The 19,274-nt window shown below is 46.2% G+C and overlaps 1 protein-coding gene across 1 annotated transcript in view; it reads right to left on the minus strand.

Annotated features, from left to right (window-relative positions):
• The window catches only part of SSH2 (slingshot protein phosphatase 2), a 283,085-nt gene that overhangs the window by 124,685 nt on the left and 139,126 nt on the right, over positions 1 to 19,274 (minus strand). The gene's annotated exons all lie outside the window — the stretch shown is intronic.

The raw sequence follows: 19,274 nt of genomic DNA on the forward strand, positions 1-19,274 counted from the left end.
CAATTTCAGAAGCTGGCCCAATACTGTGGAACTCCATGACAGAACAACTTTGGCTCATATCAGACAGTAAGGAATTTAAAAAGAATTTAAAATCATGGCTATTCAAACAAGCGTTTCTAAGCCAATGATGAACTATTTTCATTGCTGGCCTCCAACCAGGCCCCAGTCTTCTCACTTACAAACAGGCCGATACAGTAAGGACGCGTAAGAAAAAGTGCGGCAGTGCTGGGCGCCTGCTCGTTTGCCGCGCGCACAGTTCGGATCACATACCGCTCGATACAGTATTTAAATGGCATGCAAATGCAAGCCGCGTCCAAAGCGCGTCCATGAAGCGCAATTCATTTTACTGTATACAGCGCTATACAGCGCCTATACAGTATCGCCTCAGTATCCTGGGTGCGCTGGTACCTGTCATTTCAAATGTCATTTGAAATGACAGGTACCAGGAAGTGGATCCCAACTTTAAGCAAAAGAAAAGGATCAGAGAAGTATCAGCCGGCCATTAACAGCAAGGGTCATGATTTCCCTAGGGGAAAAAAATACAATCATATCAGACCAAAAGAAAAACGTATTAGGAAGGACTTGTTGTTTCCAAGCATAACCTAAACTCTTGCCTGCCCAACCTAAAATCCAACACATCGGGAAAGCCACTCTTCAGATCGCGACTAATCCCATCACTGGAAGGACGAAAGATTTTTTTAAGCGTCCCAGTTCCTCTCTCCGCTATGTCAATGCATTCGCCTTTCCACTGCAATGCGAACAGTATTCTGAAAAATAACTTTCAAACCCAGGGTGGTGGAGCATTGTTGTGCTTGATAAAACCCGCACTCAACAGGATCGGGCAAACTTTCTCCCAGCCCCCGCTCACCTGCCCTGGCCACGTCCATGGGTTTCGGTTTCCAGAGCAGCCCTAGTCCTCTCTCCCCTCCTCCCGGGGGCAGCCGGCGGCGAGAGCGGCTTCAGCAGCCCGGGGCGGATCGGACGCTCCCCATGCGAGGCGGCTTCCAGCCGCCCCTGCCGGCGAGGGTGCATGAACGCATGCCATGACTTGAGCGCCCGGCTGGACATCCGAGGTCACGGCGTGCACTCATGGCAGCGACGGTGCATGAACGCATGCCGTGACCTGAGCGCCCGGGCTGGACGTCCAAGGTCACGGTGTGCGCTCATTCACCATTGCTGGCGAGGGCTGCTGGAAGCCGCCTCGTATGGGGAGCGCCCAATCCGCCCCGGGCTGAAGCCGCTCTCGCCGCCAGCTGCCCCCGGGAGGAGGGGAGAGAGGACTAGGGCTGCTCCGGAAACCGGCACCCATGGACGTGGCCAGGGCAGGTGAGCGGGGGCTGGGGGAAAGTTTGCCCGACCCTGTTGACTGCAAGTTTTATCAAGCACAACAATGCTCCACCACCCTGGGTTTGAAAGTTATTTTTCAGAATACTGTTCGCATTGCTCACCTGTTCCGGAGCTGTCAGCACGCCCGCACGGGAGACCGGCACCCATGGACGCGACCAGGGCAGGTGAGCGGGGGCTGGGGGAAAGTTTGCCCGATCCTGGCTCCTCTAAAGGTCTTGTCCCAGGGGGTGAGGGGGTCATTTGCCCGTGAAATTTCGTCTCTCTGACCTGACGCTCCACACTAATGCAGGGGTAAGGGAAGGCGGTAAATTAGCAGGTTAAACACGCAGCAAAACTGCAGGTTAAAAAGGCGATAATCGGGGCACACATTACTGTATGGGAAGGAATAGCTAATCCGATCGTTTACATCTCATATACATGCCGCGGGCGGAAAGGGTTACCCGTTGATTTAAAGAAGCGGTAAGGATGGGTTAAAAGGGATAGTGAATCGCGGGTTGGACTTACGCGGCCAAATTATGGGTACAAAGCGGGTTAGAAGCAGGGTAACCGCAGCAGCGCTTTACTGTATCGGCCTGAAAGACTACTTTGTTAATCTTTTTATGTTTTATGTTGAGTTTTGTTAAATTTTTGTCTCATTGTATGTTGCTTTTATTGTGAATAAAACTCTCCAAGATCTTTGGAGTAGCAAGTGATAAATGTTTTAAATAACTAAATAAATAGATAGATAAAACAAGGGTGTCTAACTGGAATTAATTAGGTTCCCCCACTTAAAGTGCTCAGAGGCTTTCCTTCCAGGTACTGCAGATAGCAGACAGGGCCTTACAGAGAAACAAGAGTTACCTCTTTAGCTATGAAATCACAGAATCAACTGATGACAGGATCTCTGATAGGTCTCAGGAGCTGGAGGGGGAGAGCAATATTTGAACAAAGAATTACATTTTTCCAAGCCTATAACAAACTGTCTTGTTTTATTTAAAATGTGCCTGGACTCCTCAGATAAGATCCTTTAGGCAATTGAATTTTCAAAGATAGTGTCCCCAGACAGCAGTCAGCCCTATCTTAGGAGTTTCAGCAAACTCCACTAAAACAAACCACTGATACAAGAAACTCCCCGCCTCAAAAAACCACAAAACCTAATTGCACCTAAAGCTGCAGGCCATTAGGTAACATAAGGCCAATGGTGAGTGAACAAGTTAAGACTGGATTTAATAGGATTTGCCAGTAATACGTCATCTAATCCACCCAAACAATTCAAAACTAAAAGAAGCTTGAAAGAACTTCTCCGCACGCACACGTCTACAAGTGTTAGAGAAATTAGTTACAGTAACAGAAATACTGTAACTGGAGTAATTGCTATCAGCTTATCCTATACCTTTGCGGGTTGAGGAAGGCAACAGATCATAGCTATTAAACCTATTTTTAAGATATTTATTTATTTATTTAAATTCTTTTACTATACCGATACTCAAGACGAGGTCTTATCGTACCAGTTTACAATAGAACAGGGGGAAACCAATTAACAACTATATAGAAGGTAAAGTTACATTAAACAGGGAGCGAAAACATGGGAGCTGGAAGACAGGAAAGATTTTAAATGATAACAACTGGAGAGTGATAAAATAATCAATGAAAAACAATCGAGTAGTGAGACAAACAGATTGATTGAGCTGGGCTGTAGATTTATCTTAGGCGATTATTAACATAATATATCTAGTGGGAGGAGGAAACAAGGAGAGGTAAGCAGGGGGGGGGGGGGTGGCAGGGCAGGGACTAAGAAGGGGAGGGGGGAGGAGTTAGGGAAGAGGTCAGAGGGTGAGAGTCAATGTTGGTTGATAAAGGTTCCTTCAACGGTAAGCTTGTGTGAACAGCCAGGTTTTCAGTTTCTTTCTGAAGGAGAGATGGCATTGTTCCTGGCGTATATCTGGGGGAAGCGAATTCCAATGGAGCGGACCCACAGTCGAAAGTGCTCGCTTATGAATGGAGTTGTGGACCGAGGATTTGTTAGGGGGGGCCTTGAGAGAACCTTTGTAGGCGGATCTGATCGGCCTTGCGGAAGTATGTAGTTCAAGAGGGATGGCGAGTTGGAGTGTAGATTGCTGGTATACAGATTTGTGGATGATGGTGAGAGCCTTGAATAGTATTCTATATTGGATGGGTAGCCAATGTAGGATTTTTAGGATTGGTGTGATGTGGTCCTGGCCGCTGTGTTTTGCAGCATCTGTAGAGGTTTAGTAGAAGAGGCGGGAAGACCGAGTAGTAGAGCGTTGCAATAGTCGATCTTTGAAAACAGTATGGCTTGCAGCACTGAACAGAAATCCTGGAAGTGTAAGAGCGGTCTTAGCTGCTTCAGGACCTGTAGCTTAAAGAAGCATTCTTTAGTTGTAGTGTTAATGAACTTTTTAAAATTCATTCTAGAGTCAAGGGTGGCCCCAAGGTCTCTAACCTGGCTTGCTAGTGGAATAATTGCATTATTAGCGAAGGGGTTGTTATCGCTAGGGGAGATAATCAGGAGTTCCGTTTTGGACGTATTAAGGACCAGGTTGAGACTCGAGAGAAGAAGGTTGATGGCATGTAAGCAGCTGTTCCAAAAATTTAGAGTAGAGGAGATGGGGTCCGAGATGGGGATTATGATTTGCACATCGTCCGCGTATATAAAATGGGTAAGGTTGAGGCTATTGAGTAGCTGGCATAGAGGGAGTAGATATATATTGAACAGGGTAGGGGAAAGTGAAGAACCCTGTGGTACTCCTTGTTTTGAAGGTATGGGGTGGGATTCTTTGTCATTAATTTTAACTTTGTAGTGCCTGTTGTTCAGAAAAGATTTGAACCAGAGCAGTGAAGCCAGAGATGCCTATTTCCATTAGACGGTTGATGAGGATAGAATGGTTTACCGTGTCGAACGCCGCGGAGATATCGAGTAGGGCTAGAAGGTATGATTGTCCCTTGTCAAGGCCCATCAGAATGTTGTCCGTTAAAGAAAGAAGGAGGGATTCTGTGTTTAGGCGTTTCCTGAAACCGAATTGAGAAGGGTAGAGAATGTTGTGAGAGTCAAGGTAGTCTGAGAGTCGGATGTTGACCAGCTTTTCCATTAGCTTGGCTATAAGAGGTAGGTTTGCAATGGGGTGGAAATTTACAGGGTTAGCTGGGTCCAGGTTGGGTGTTTTTTAGTAAGGGTTTCAGGGAAGCAATTTTTAAAGAGTCAGGGACAGATCCTTGATTGAGGGAGCAATTTATAATGTCTGCCAGAGGTTTAGCAATGGTGTTAGGAATGGTGAGAAGGAGTTTGGTCGGTATTTGGTCCAATGGGTGTGAAGATGGTTTCATTTCCTTGATTATCGATTCGATTTCCAGGGATGATGTAGGTTCAAGAGATTCTAGCGTCTGTTCATGGATAGTTGGTGAAGGATTTTGGCTTGGTGGATGCGAGGGAGTTGATGAAGTGTTGGATGTTGCCAGCGGGGCAAGTAGATTTTTGATTTTGTTGTCAAAGAAGATTGCCAACTCTGTCGATTTGTTTTGGGCTTCTTCTTCTGGGAAGGTAGAGGGAATAGGGGTGGTAAGGGCTGCAACATATGAGAACAGAGTTTTTGGGTCGTATAGGAAGCCGTGTATTTTGTTGGCGTAGAAATCTCGTTTAGTGCGGGTAATGGATGTCCTATAAAAGTTCATTGCTGTTTTGTAAGAAGCCAGTGAGGTAGGGGAGGGATCTTTTCGCCAGCGTTGTTCTTTGTGTTGTAGGTCTTGTTTGAGTTTTCTTAATTCAGTTGAGAACCAAGGTTTTTTATTCGTGCGGGCAGGGTTGATAACTTTTGAAGATAAGGGGCAGATTAAGTTTGCTACTGAGTGTGTGATAGTTTGCCAGGAGTTAATAGCAGTGTCAGCATCAGAGAGGTCCAGTTTAGTTAGGTCTTTGGCAAGGCTGTTGTTGAAAGTGTCCATGGAACAAGGTTTCCTTAACTGGATAGAGAATTTCATAACAATGGGAGTCTGTTTTTGTTTTATAGATAATTCTGTCACTATCAGCGAGTGATCTGACCAAGGGATGGGGGTGCAAGAAGGTGGGGAGATGGGCGACATGGTTTCATTCATGAATATCAGGTCAAGCGTGTGGCCTGCCTTGTGTGTGGGATTGTTTATAATTTGTTTGAAGCCCATAGCTTGGAAGGAGGAGAGAAGGGCTTCGCAGTTGGATGATGGAGAGGGGGAGTCAACATGGATGTTGAAATCTCCTAAAATGATAGCAGGTGCGTTAGTGTTGATGTGTTTGGCTATGACTTCGAAGAGGGGAGAAGGGTCGGCTTCTAGGAGCCCCGGGGGGGGGGGGGTGTAAATAAGGCAGATTTGAAGCTGGGAGGATTTGAATAGTCCGATTTCAAGTTTGGTCGTTTATTTGAAGGCTTGCTGGGATAGCCTCAGTTCTTTTTTTGCAATTAATATTATTCCACCCCCTCTTTTTTTAGGTCTGGGGATAGAGAAGATGTCATATTATTGTATTGGTAGTTGGTTAATTGTGGCAGTATCTGTGTTTTTCAGCCATGTTTCGGTAATGGCACAGATGTCCTGTTGGGTGTCCATGAGGTAGTCGTTGAGCATGTGGGATTTTTTTGAGAGCGACTGCGAGTTGAGAAGGGTTAAGGTGATTAAAGATAAACCTAGGAATTGTGTTAGTGGGGAGATCATGATTGAAATCAAGGATCTCTTTGAGCGTAGATTGAGCAAGGGTGGATTAGCTCTGTTGGGGAGTGAGTGAGGGATAATCGGTATGGGGAAGGTTTGTACCATGTTGTCTTATTGGAGGAAAGTGGATGATGGTTAGGATTGTGGGGGGGGAGTATAGCTGCTAGAAGAAATGGGTGATGTGAGAGTGCAGGGTGCAGGAGACATTGGGTGCTGGAGTGATTGCTGGCGGTGATGATCGTTGGAAGACTGCTGGATGCTGGAGTGGCTGGACGATTGCTGGAGTGCCTGGATGAATGCTGGATGCTGGAGTGGCTGGACGATTGCTGGAGTGCCTGGATGATTGCTGGAGTGCCTGGATGAATGCTGGATGCTGGAGTGGCTGGACGATTGCTGGAGTGCCTGGATGAATGCTGGATGCTGGAGTGGCTGGACGATTGCTGGAGTGCCTGGATGAATGCTGGATGCTGGAGTGGCTGGATGAATGCTTGAGGAGAACTGATGTAGGGCGTTTAGATTATGGAGAGGGTGGGAATATCAGAGGAGATAGCGAGGGTGGCTTTTAAATTCAATGTGCTGGAGCGCACGAAGGGGCACACAAAGGGGCAGGCCCCTTTGTCGTGCTCCTTAGGCGCGCGACGCCTGGAGCCTTTTCAGCCCTTTAAAGGGCTCTGGGGGAGGCGTCGGGGCTTCCGGGGAGGGCTTACCGCTTCCCTTCCTTTTTCCTTTCGATTCTCTCTGCCGCTGCCGTCCGAATTTTAAAAAGGCCGCTTTTTTATTTTGTTTGGGATCGCCTGCCTCGGAGGCCTCGCGAGAGGCTAGTCACGGTCCACCTCCCCTGGCCCCGATGGGCAGACGCCGACTGCGCGGGGAGGGCTGACCTGGGCCGAGGGGGAAGAGCAGGAAGGCGGCACAGGAGGAAAAGGAAAAGATGTATTTATTTATTTAGGGCTTTTTTATACCGACACTCATGATACCAATCATATCGTATCGGTTTACAATAAACAGCGGTGCAATAACATTAACATCGACGTGAACAATATATTATTAACTGTGGGCAAAATGATGGCCATTTCTGATTGCAATTCTGCATGTCACTCCCCATCCATATTCTTATCATCTGGTAGTATTTCATGGAGCATGAACGATCAGAGGCTCGCCTGAAAACCTTGCAGAAAAAGCAAGGAAAACAGCTAACTTAGTGCCCTGAATTCTTCACAATGTTTATTTATTTACACGTTTATATATGTTATCAAGTGATACTGGCTTGTGATTAACTAAACACTATTTGACAGGAGAGAAAATGGACAGAGCCATTGTTTCTCAGGGATGTAAATTGTGTTGTAGGCAGGATAAGCTCATGGAAATAGAGCTTAGGTCTTCTTTCTTCCTTGTGTTGCATGTTTGGAAGTGTAAATATGTTGCAGATATAAACATTAGAAAAAAAGTAAATTGCTTGGTGGAGTTCACCCCGGAGTGAGACAATATAAGTTGTCAGTGTCATCACTGTTAAGTAGAATTTTTCTCTCTCTCTGTTTGCCTCCTTCATATAAAATCTTGAAAACAGGAAACATTTACTTTGGTTGCTGAATGATTGTATAACTGGGGCAGCCTGCACACCTGTTTTTCTTCTCCTGCCAACGCCATCCCGACCTCATACCCAAAATTACATACACAAGGAAAACATGACACTATATCTTTGGATGAAATGGCCACAGCCGTTTATTAGAGGACCCTAACAGGGGAATCTAATTTAGGCGCAGAGTCCTGTCACCTTTGCCTGCAGTCAACAACCAGGCAGGTGCCGATAACCCAAGTCTCCTCCACCCAAGTGGAAACTGAGAGGTCTTGCTCCCGCAAGCCCCAACAGACGTCGTGACATCCCTCCCCAGAGGGGTCTCAGGCAGGCTACCATGCAGCAGGCCCCACCAGAGCCCCTCCCACACGTATCCAGCCGTCAACCATCAAGGCCAATCCCTGGGCCTGACATTCACTGCCTTGGCCAACCGCTGTGAGGTGTGGCCCAAGCCCCCTCTCTTCTTTACTGGCACCTCCCTCTCTTCTTTACTGGCACCTCCTCTCTTCTTTACTGGCACCATGCGGGCCCCCTCTCTTCTTTACTGGCACCATGCGAGCACCATGCGGGCCAGGGTAAGCCCTGCCTGCCCACGCACAAGTTCCCCCATACTAATCAGCTATGGCATATGCATCCACACTAATAACTAACCTCCGAATAGCTTGCAGAAACAGGTCGTTGCCCATGTTGGACAAGTGCACTCCGTCCTTAGCATACAATTCCGTGCAGTGTACATCCACCCACTCATGCCTCAAGTGATACCCGCCAATGTGTTGAATAGCCTTGGCAACCTGCTGATTGAACTTGGCAAGATATCTTCCCCACCATGCCACGCCCAACATACACCTACCAGGTATGATTTTGGACCAACAGACTTTGGAGGGCAGCAACGGTGAGGCAATGCGGCTCAAGTAGTCCCTGTATGCGTTCAGTAAAGCGAGACCCGTGCAGTTCCCAAATCATTGCCTCCAAGGTAAATAAGGAGGTCTAGCGATACTGGTCCTGCTCTCGCTGACTGCAACAGGGGCCATAGTCTATGCCAACGCATGCCTCCTTGACCAAGCCACTTGATGGCCCAGCTTTTTTCTGATAGCCCAAGAGCTCACCAGAATTTCCCGTTTGTGGCTCTTTTAAGGGTATGTGTGATGAACGAATGGCCGATGCTCCACACAAAACGATGGGCAGATCAAAGTTACGTTTTGACAAGCACCTCACACGATGCCAGCACAGGGGAACAGTTGTCAAGCCTAATGTATGACATGAAAGATGTGAACCACCATCGTCCCATCTGCTGTATGACAGCTTGCAGGAGGCCAGCAGTGGCAGCACAGGAAACATCTCCCATGCAGAAGGAGTAAGTGCCAAAACACTCGCTCTGCAACCAGGCCTTTGCCAAAGTCTTCTTGAGAATTGCCGTGAACTAGTACCTGCTTAAAGGGGACCCATTACAATGCAGCAAGAACAAACCATCCCCCTTTTGGGCATAATGCTAAAGTATAACGTCACAGCCATGACTGGACATGTCACTAAACCTCTAATGGCTATCAATTTGATAACCTGACCGCCACCCTCTGATCAGTCTTAGCTTCAGTCGCAGAGACAGGGTGCCATTCAAGACACTGATGTCCTTCCGTAGCAAGCCCCGCAGCTGCGATGCGTTCCGTGATGACCCCATAAATTCGCTAACACACAAACGCTGAAAAATGCAAGAGCAAAAGCCACCCAAAAAAGTGTCGTCTCAAACTTGTCTGTGGCTACCATGGCCAATATGCACCAGAGCAATAACAAAAGGTCATGAGTTAGCGGTCTCTGCGTGTCATGTCAGAGTAATGACTCTCTGACCCAGCATTACCCTTTTTACAACAAAATACTGTTCAGAGAGTCCCGTTTCCAGCTTAGTGAAGAATGCTAGTGCTGCTAGGTGTGAGTGAACCATGTTCCTGGATAGTCCCTGCTGCTTAGCATGCAGTATGTAGCTAATCAGGAAATCCTCTGGAACCTGGTGCCCAGACCAACCGTTCGCAACCAGGAATGCTTTTACTTTGTCGTAATTACAGATGTAGGTGTTCCAAGTGGATGGAGTGAGTGATCTTCACAGCATTTCACGAGCTGTCTGGTTCCAAAGGGCCATAGCTGCTCGGGGATCTCTCTTCCAATTGACTCCGCTTGAGGTGCCAGCTTCCTTCCTGAACAGGGACCACTTGCAACTTCCTTCCTGAACAGGGACCACTTGCAACTTCCTTCCTGAACAGGGACCACTTGCAATGAGAAAGAATCCGCTATCTCATTGCGTGTCCCAGGAACGTATGTCACTCGCTCCATAATATTCAAGCGCAAGCAACACAAAACAAACTCTCTTAGCAACTCGGACACTAGGAGGCACTTAGATGTCTGCTTATTTATCGATTGAATTACCACTGCATTGACACACCACAGCACCACTTGTCGACAACTTAGCATCTCACCCCATATGCGCACAGCGACTACGATGGAGAAAAGTTTGAGAAATATGATATTCTTAGTTTGGTTGCTCACCGCCTATTGGGCTGGCCAACATGCAGCACACCAAGAGCCACCAAAATAAATGCCAAAACCAATGCCTCCTGAAGCATCAGAGTACAGCTACAGGTCATTGCTGCTGACTGGCCTGGGAAGCCATGCTGAGACACCGTTAAATTCCCTGAGAAACTTCAGCTACAATGTTAAGTCTTTTCTAATCAGTTTGTTTATGCGCAAATGGTGGTGATCGCAGACCAAGCCGACCGTGGACTGAATTCGTCTGTGCAGGAATACTCTGCCCATGAGAATGACTCACACTGCAAAGGCCAGGCTACCTAAGAGGGACCTTATGTATTTCAACATAACTTTTCTGCTGCACATGGTAATCGACACTAGATCAACCTATTTTGCTAGCTTGTCATGTGGGAGTCTGGATTCCATGCGCATGGAATCAAATTCGATCCCCAAGAAAATAAGGGTGGTTATCGGGCCTTGTGACTTATCTGACAACGGGATGCCAAACCTGCTCGTCAACTCCTGAATAGTGTCAAACAGTTTGCTGCATTCAGAGGTCACTCCCCTTCCTGTGAATAAGAAATCGTCTAAGTAATGGACTAATGATCTTAGACCAGAGACCTCTCCCGTTGCCCAATGTAGGAAGATGCTGAATGTCTCGAAGTAGGCGCACAAGATTGAGCATTCCATTGGCAGACACTTATCATAGTAGTAAGCTCCTTCAGAATGGAGTTCGAGGGGCATAAAACTACTCAGGTACTTTGGCAATAGCCGGAAAGCAGACTATGTCTGCTTTCCCCATGAGTGCTCCCTGGCTACAGGACCTGAGCAATTCCAATGTGCTGTCGAAGGACACACACTGTACTGAGCAGCACTCCGAGGGAATATGGTCATTAACAGAAGACCCTATTGGTTAACACAGGTTATGTATAAGCCTGTATTTTCCAGGATCCCTTTTAGGATCTGCTAGTGGTGACAAAACAAGAAGCTCAAGTGCAAGCTTAGCAAAAAGGCCAGCGATCCACCCCAGCTGAGCCTCTTTTTCAAATTTTTCCTTGAAAATACTGGCCAGCTTGCGAGCCAAAGGGACACTGATCACCTTCCGGGAGCACGGTTGACTTGCGTATGGGATAACAAAACCCTCCCGGAAACCACTCAGTATAGTATTCGCCTCCTCCTTATCAGGGTATCGTGACAGCCAACTGACCGGGGCTGGAGCAATAAATTGGCCACTTCCCCTACTTGTCCTTTCACGAGCATTTATTAGCTGGGTAGGGAGCTGCGCACCAATTACAGACGTGTTTATATCTGCAATTGGTTGCTAAGCATGCTTCTCGATTATATCTCCAGCACACGTTGCTCGGAACGTGTGCGCGCTTGGATTGCCTCCCCACCCCCACCCCTGTGCATAGTCAGTGCAAAAGGAATGTGAGTTTGCTTTGGTATCAAATGCTCAAGACTTAATTTTTGTGAGCCATGGTCTGACATCCTGCCTTCCCCCAGGTCATTTTGGGCTTACTGGCCATCATCTACAAAAGGCCTCATTGTAATTTAACCATGTGAACCTACTATATTCCTTATAGACACTCAAAATGGTGTCCAGGTATATAAACAAAGGCTGAACCACAGAGAGTTCTGCACAGGCAATCACAGAGGCCATTAGTGCAAATGCGGGTACCCAATTAATAATACTTTCTCTGCGATTGCTTAAATGCATTTAATTTCTTCTTCCTCTCGCGCCTAGACTACTCCCGCTTCCTAGTGCCCTCTAACGACCGGAATAAATCGATGTAATGCCTATGCCTAATATGATGTCTAAGGTACCGATTTCTACAATTCTTGCGCTGCTCCAGATGGCTCTGCAGGCCATGAAGCATCCTCACAGCGTACTTTGATTGCTACAGAGGAGGACCGAGAATGTCTGGAAGAGGACGACTAAGAACTGGACGAGCTGCTGCAAGAAGAAGAGGAAGACCACTTAGGGCTCGCATGCTGTGCTTACCTCTTCATCTGTGCTCCCTGTACAAAACTCTATCGGCACTCCTCGAGGTAGACTTACCATGCTCTTCAGCTGGAAGGGATGCTGGTATGGGAGCCACTGATACAGGTGCCGGTGCATGGGGTCTACTGCCCTCATCACTGCAGTGGGGCTCAGCTGTGTGCTCTGGAGGTGTATGCCGACACCAGTCGTGTGTATCCTCCATTGCAGCTTGATACCACTGAATGGACATCCCGGTTATCACAGTGCTGGTGCTTCGAGTAATATGGTGAATAGTAGCTGTGCTCTCCCAATCCCATACCACTACCGAGATACATTGAGTACCCCCAGTAATGTTGAGGGGGAGAATGAAATGCTGATGGGGAGACGCGTGGACCAGGAACCAAAGTTGAACAGTGGATCCCTCCAATCACGCCTTAAGCCATAAGGGGCCCCCAGGGAATAACTTCTGTCACTGTGCCTCGAATAATATCTGTATCGTGAGCTTGAGCTTCTATTAAACTGTTCAGATGACGAACAGGAAGCTGGCCAAGATGGGGATCGATATCGCGATTTTTCCCTTGGGCTGCAAGCATTCCCAACACTATGCTCAAGAGGTGCTGCTGGAGCAAGTTCAACGCAGCTAGTGGAGATTTGTACTTCTGCTTGTAGCACTGGGGTAGGACCGGGAGGCAGAATACCTTCAGGCGGAAGAACCACCTGGTCCTGGCATGAGTCAACTGAGAGCTGTGGCATCCTGGCATTAGAACATAAGAACATAAGAAATTGCCATGCTGGGTCAGACCAAGGGTCCATCAAGCCCAGCATCCTGTTTCCAACAGAGGCCAAACCAGGCCACAAGAACCTGGCAATTACCCAAACACCTAGAAGATCCCATGCTACTGATGCACTGATGCAATTAATAGCAGTGGCTATTCCCTAAGTAAACTTGATTAATAGCAGTTAATGGACTTCTCTTCCAAGAACTTATCCAAACCTTTTTTGAACCCAGCTACACTAACTGCACTAACCACGCTACGCTACGCCAGAACTACCGTTGCCCCTACCCCTCGCTTTTCCTCCTCAGCCTCCTCGCTTAATTGGATCAGCCAGATTTAGTTTCTCTTTTGGGGTTTTAATACCTGCTTCTCCACCATGTCCAAACCTTTTAACACCAGTCTTAGCCCCACGAGGTGGCTCAGATGCTCTACTTCCTCCCCATCGGCTTCTAGCTCCCTGCTGGTCAGAAACGCTAGCAGGCGAGTGGTCCATAGGATTGGAACCTGTGGGTCCCAGCCCCATGGGTACCTCTTCAATGGGGGCACCTAAAGCCTCCGTAGTGGACTGTGCTGGGCCTGCCGGGCCACAGCTGAGGAGTTGGACCTGAGGGACATCTGAGGCAAACAATGGCAGCACCTCTATTTAGAATTGGCGTAAGCCTATCTAGGTTTTTTTGGAGTTTTTTTTTGCAGAACTGTAAAATAACTAGGGAAGGCTTAGAAACACTGAAGAAATACTAGTCAATTAGTAGAAGGAGATCAGCCTATTTGCCTAGACCGAGCAGGAAATAATTAGCTAGAACTCAAGTTTTTGTTTTTTACTTTTTTTAAATTGCCAACAAGACTTCAGCTTCACCCACCTTAAATAGTGGGCAGCTGAGGTAAGTAGAAGCCTCCTAGTGTACGATGTCTGCCGGGGGCTGCAAAGCCAGATTATTCACTAATATATATATATATATATATATATTAAGATTGTAACAAGAAAGTCTTATTCAATAAAAGTGTTTACAAGAAAGTCTTATTCAATAAGAAAGTGTTTACAAATTAACAGCAAGCGGAGCTCAAACCTGCGGTGTGATAGCACGGATCAGGCTGCGTTGAATCGTGCTGCATTGGACAGAGGAGGAAGAGGCTGGGTTTTAAATTCCCCACCAGCCTGCCTTCCCGACTGCATGAACATGCCACTCCTCTGGTCCAATCAAGTGGTCCGGTGCCGGGGCACTTTATAATGATGGCACAGTGCCTGATGCTGGACCAATCAGGAACGGTGTCACTAACCTGCAATGGCTTCACTGAAATCAAACACCTGGAGCGCTCAATGCTGGCACCATTATGGGGATGGATCTACCGCGCTCAGGTAAGTGCGCCACGATGAGGTGAGGGCGGCCTCCCTCACAGGTGCATCGGGTGCCCAGTTATTTGCGGCACCTGCACATCTGTAACTTGGGGGGCGCTGCCCATTTACCTTCAATCAATGCACATACAGGTAGAGAAAAGTTCCCATTAACTTTTAGCACTGGGCAGGGAACTCCAGTAGAGTGTTGTTCCTATGGTAAGATGAAGCCTCCAGACCTGTGATGTAAATGCACAGTTACATGGAGATGTAACATTCTGCTCAAATTTTTATGCTTTCGACACCAGCAGCACTTGGACTGACTTAGGTACCACCTGATTATGTCATGCTATTAGTTAGATTACTAAAAGGATTCTTTGTCAGTAGCAATACCCTTTTTTGTTTTCGTATTATCCAATGACACTGTTGTACACCAGCTTCAAAGATCATACAGATTCCCTTCTTGGGATCCATCACATCTCAATTCACTTTTCACCAGAACTGGTATTTCATTACTATTTCTTGTCTTCAGGTGTAAAACCTGTAGACTAATTTTCCAATCCCACTGTTGTTCTCTCACTGAATGACTTTCAGCAAGTCATTTAAACGTCTGGTGAATGTACTGTACTTCTGCTAAGATACGTTACCAAAGTGCAATTTAATGTACAGAATTATTTACACCGGCAGTGTGCCGTATCTGCATTACTAATACACAGATGCTCCATTGCTAGCACAAGCACCAACAGGCCAATGCAATACCAGTGCATGAAAAATGGGCGCTCATAATTGAGCGCCCACTTTTCTAATGCACGCCCATCTTCCTCTCCTGAGCGCGCGATGCATTAGGCAAATAAGCTGCTGCGTTAAAAAGGAGGCGCTACGGGAAACTGTGCATACCTAGTGTCTCCTCAGCATTGGATGCCCAGGAGATGTGGTTTTGTGCAGGTTAGGAAAATAAACAGATGCTCAATTTTATGAGTGTCTGTTTTCCTAACCTTTATATTTATGTTACTCCTTTTTTCAGTTCCTCCAACTTAATATCACCACAATATTAAGTCGGAAGAGCTACAGAAAAGCAATATTTTCTGCTTTTCTGTTAACTTTTGGGGCTCCTCAAGATTTAACACCAACTCTGGGACTGCCATTAATTTTTGACAGTAAAAATGTGTGCGTTGGGCGCACATTAATTTTTTTACATAAGGGGGGAATAGCTAATAGCCTCATCAACAATTTACATGTGATGAGCCCTATTAGCTAAGTGCTGGTTTGGACGTGCTAATCCGCTTATTGCATAAGCAGTTATGGACATGCGTCCAAAACGCGTGTCCAACCACAGGGTAACCTATGCACTAACCTGAGCGCATGGTATTGCATCACCCTGCAAGTGTTATCTACACACATGCACAGTAAGAGCATTTGCAACATTAAGTCCATTACATATTCAAACAAAAAACACAAACCTTAAAACAAATCCTGATCTTCAAATGCTCATTACAAAAATATTAATAATAAAAGAAACCACGTCAAAGTGCTGAAAAAATATAAGTTAAATTATCAAGAATGGAAGCAGCATAAAACAGACTGCCAACCAAAAGAGTGCACTAACAAGCTATAAAAAAAACCCAGACATTTAAGGTAAAAGAGCAATCACCACCCCACCCCTCCCAATGGCAAAACTAATCCCTTATTACAGCTGTACAGGACAAACTCAAACAAGCATTTCCTGGAAGATGATTTCTGATCTGACATTGTCACATCACTGCCTGATCTTCTGAGAAAAGGTTGGGCTCTGAAACACCACCTCCAGCTCCTCTTCCTCCTTTCAGAGCTCAAAAGAAGCATAAATACATTAGGAATACATAAACCACAGGCCTCAAAACAGGGAGTTAAATATACAAAAAGAGAATACAAATTAAGAGACCAAAAACTGCATTACATCTTAGGAAAAAAAAACTTTTTTAAAACATCTGGCAACTGTTTCCTTTCCTCCATGTAATCAGACCCTCTTCCTTCTAAGCATACAGGCATGTGTTATGCAAAGAAAACCCTTCCCTCTCTTTACATAAAGCAGTGTGGCTGTCATATTAGTCTGCTATCTTTACTTTCTCTGCTTTCTCATTATTTCCTGTTATGTTATTGTACTTCTCTTCAGCCGGTCTGAACCTCCTAAACTCAGCTAGTTTGAACTGGGCTATTAACTGTTTCAGTGAACAGTAGAGCTTGGAGTCACCAATGTCATGAAAGAGCAAATAGCACAGAAAAGGGGATAGCAGAAGGAGAGCGTCAGCAGCACATCTGATACTCTGTAGGATTCCCAAAGCACATCCCGTTAAAAGACAAAATGCACCATGCTAATTAGAGCATGTCCCACTACTGTTCCCGTTAAATGTACAAGAACAATTAATAAAGCTGCTAAAATTTATCACTCATATCTTTGCAGAATTCTCTGGGAAGGTATATTTAAAAGAATTCTGTGCAATATTTCACAAGTGCAACCTTGTACACACTACATGGAACAGCTTCCCATGGAGGTGGAATTTTAGAAGATGAGACAAGTTCATAGGATTTTTAGCAGTGGGGGAAGCAAAAGATTAAGTAGGGTTTGAATTCCACTGTGACCTATCCATCTGTTAAACAGTGAAGAGGAAGCAAGAGAAGCACTGCCAAACATCCTGACTGCAGTGAAGTCCATATGCAGCCACAATCCAGCCAAGCAAGTTAAAAAGAGAAATTAAAAAAAAACCAACCCAAAACCATATCCAGCTAACTTGGTCAGGATATTCAGCAGTGTGGCCAGCTATCTAATAGCGATCAGATAAGGTTATCTGACTAATTATAGACCTGCTCAATAGCAGGTATAATTTATCCAACTAACTTATCCGGCTGTTATCATGATAAGTATCTCTGCCCTGGAATGCCCCCATCTTGCTGCCTAATTAAGTCTAACTATTTAGCTGGATAGTTATCTGGCTAGGTGATGGCCGTTGAATGCGGTTGAATATTCAAATGTCTGAACTTATCCCCTGAATATCAACCTCACTATCAGGCTGATACAGTACAGTGTGCTCCAGCGCACACTGTTAACCCACGTTTGGACACGCTAGCTTTACCCCTCATTCAGTAAGGGGTAATAGCGCGTTGAAAACGCGTGTCCAACCCCCTCAAAACTAATAGCGCCCGCAACATGCAAATGCATGTTGATGGCCCTATTAGTTATTCCCGCGCGATTCAGTAAGTAAAATGTGAGGCCAAAGGTAGGCGTTAATTTCTGCCGGCACCAGGAAAGTGCACAGAAAAGCAGTAAAAACTGCTTTTGGGACCTCCGACTTAATATCATGGTGATATTAAGTCGGAGGTCCCAAAAGTTAAAAATAATTAAAAAAAAATAATAATAATTTAAAATCGGCCCGCGGGTTGAAAACCGGACGCTCAATTTTGCCGGCGTCCAGGTTCCGAACCCGTGGCTGTCCGTGGGTTTGAGAACCGATGCTGGCAAAATTGAGCGTCGGCTGTCAAACTTGCTGACAGCCGCCACGCCTGTCAAAAAAGAGGCGCTAGGGATGCGCATATAGAAGACCTCTCGACCAAGGAATGAGGAACGCATCTTGCGCCATCCTGATGGTGCTGGGTCATATGGAGCAGAAATTTGGAACTTGCGTGTTGAGTTCAGTTGCAAAGAGATCGATGGATGGGGTTCCCCATCTTCTGAAGACACTGTGGGCTACTTCTGGATTGAGAGTCCATTCGTGTGGATGGAAGATGAGACTTAGCTTGTCCGCTCGCGTATTTGCAACTCCTGGTAGGTAAGTTGCTTGTAGATGTATGCAAGGATGCTGAGCATGTTAGAAAATGATCAACGTCTCCTTGCAAAGGGGCCAGGAGCCCGACCCCCCTTGTTTGTTGATGTAAAACATTGCTACTTGATTGTCCGTATATATCATGACTCTGTGGCCCTTCAGGTAATCTTGAAATGCTTGTAGGGCGTTTCGAATCACTCTGAGTTCTAACAAATTTATTTGTAGATTTTGTTCCGCAAAAGTCCATAGTCCTTGCATCTCGTAAACTTCGAGATGTGCTCCCCAGCCCTTCCGTGATGCGTCTGTAGTTAGGACTGCATTGTGGATGGGCAGGCGGAATAGTGCTCCCTTTGCTAGTGTGGATTGGAACAGCCACTATGCAATGTCTTTCCTCATGTCGGCCGTAAGAACGATTGGTTGTGTCAATGGTTGTGTGTGTTGTTTCCACTGCCGCTTTAGTCCCCACTGCAGGCGTCTCATATGTAGCCTGGTGTTGGGAACCGTGAAATTGGCCACCGCCATGTGACCCAAGATTACTAACACTTGCCTTGCTGAAGGCGTTTGTGTGTTGTTCAATTGCTGTAAGAGTCGTCGTAGATGTATTTGTCTGTCGACAGGAAGATAAGCCCTGGTTCATGTCGTATTCAGATATGCTCCTATGAATTGTATTTGTTGTGTTGGTTGTAGGTGTGATTTTTGAAAATTGATCACTAACCCCAACTTTTGCAAACATTGTATGATCTGTTGTAGATGCTCTATCAGTAGCTCCCGAGTCGAGGCTACAATGAGCCAATCGTCCAGGTAGGAAAGATTGTCCTACCCTGTTGTCTGAGATGAGCCACCACCACTACCATGCATTTGGTGAATACTCTGGGTGCAGCAGATAAACCAAAAGGAAGTACCTTGTATTGGTAGTGTCGATGCTTGTACCGAAAGCATAGGTAACGCCAAGAGGATGGATTGGAATGTGTGTATACACATCCTTCAGGTCGATTGAACACATCCAGTCATTGGGTTGTAGTAGAGGAAGAATTGACTTCAAGGACACCATCTTGAATTTTTCCTTGATTAGGAATTTGTTGAGTTCCCGAAAATCTAGAATGGGTCGTAGGCCACCCGATATTTTGGGAATCAGGAAATAAGGGGAGTAAAACCCCTTGTTCCGTTGATTCTAGGATAGAAGCGCGATGGCCTTCTGTTTGTGTAAGTTGGAGATCTCGTGCTCGAGTTGCACCTGAGCTCTCTTGTTCTGTGAGGTGGAAAGGTGAGGTAA

The sequence above is a fragment of the Rhinatrema bivittatum genome, chromosome 8 (assembly GCF_901001135.1).
Source record: "Rhinatrema bivittatum chromosome 8, aRhiBiv1.1, whole genome shotgun sequence".
NCBI lineage: Eukaryota > Metazoa > Chordata > Amphibia > Gymnophiona > Rhinatrematidae > Rhinatrema > Rhinatrema bivittatum.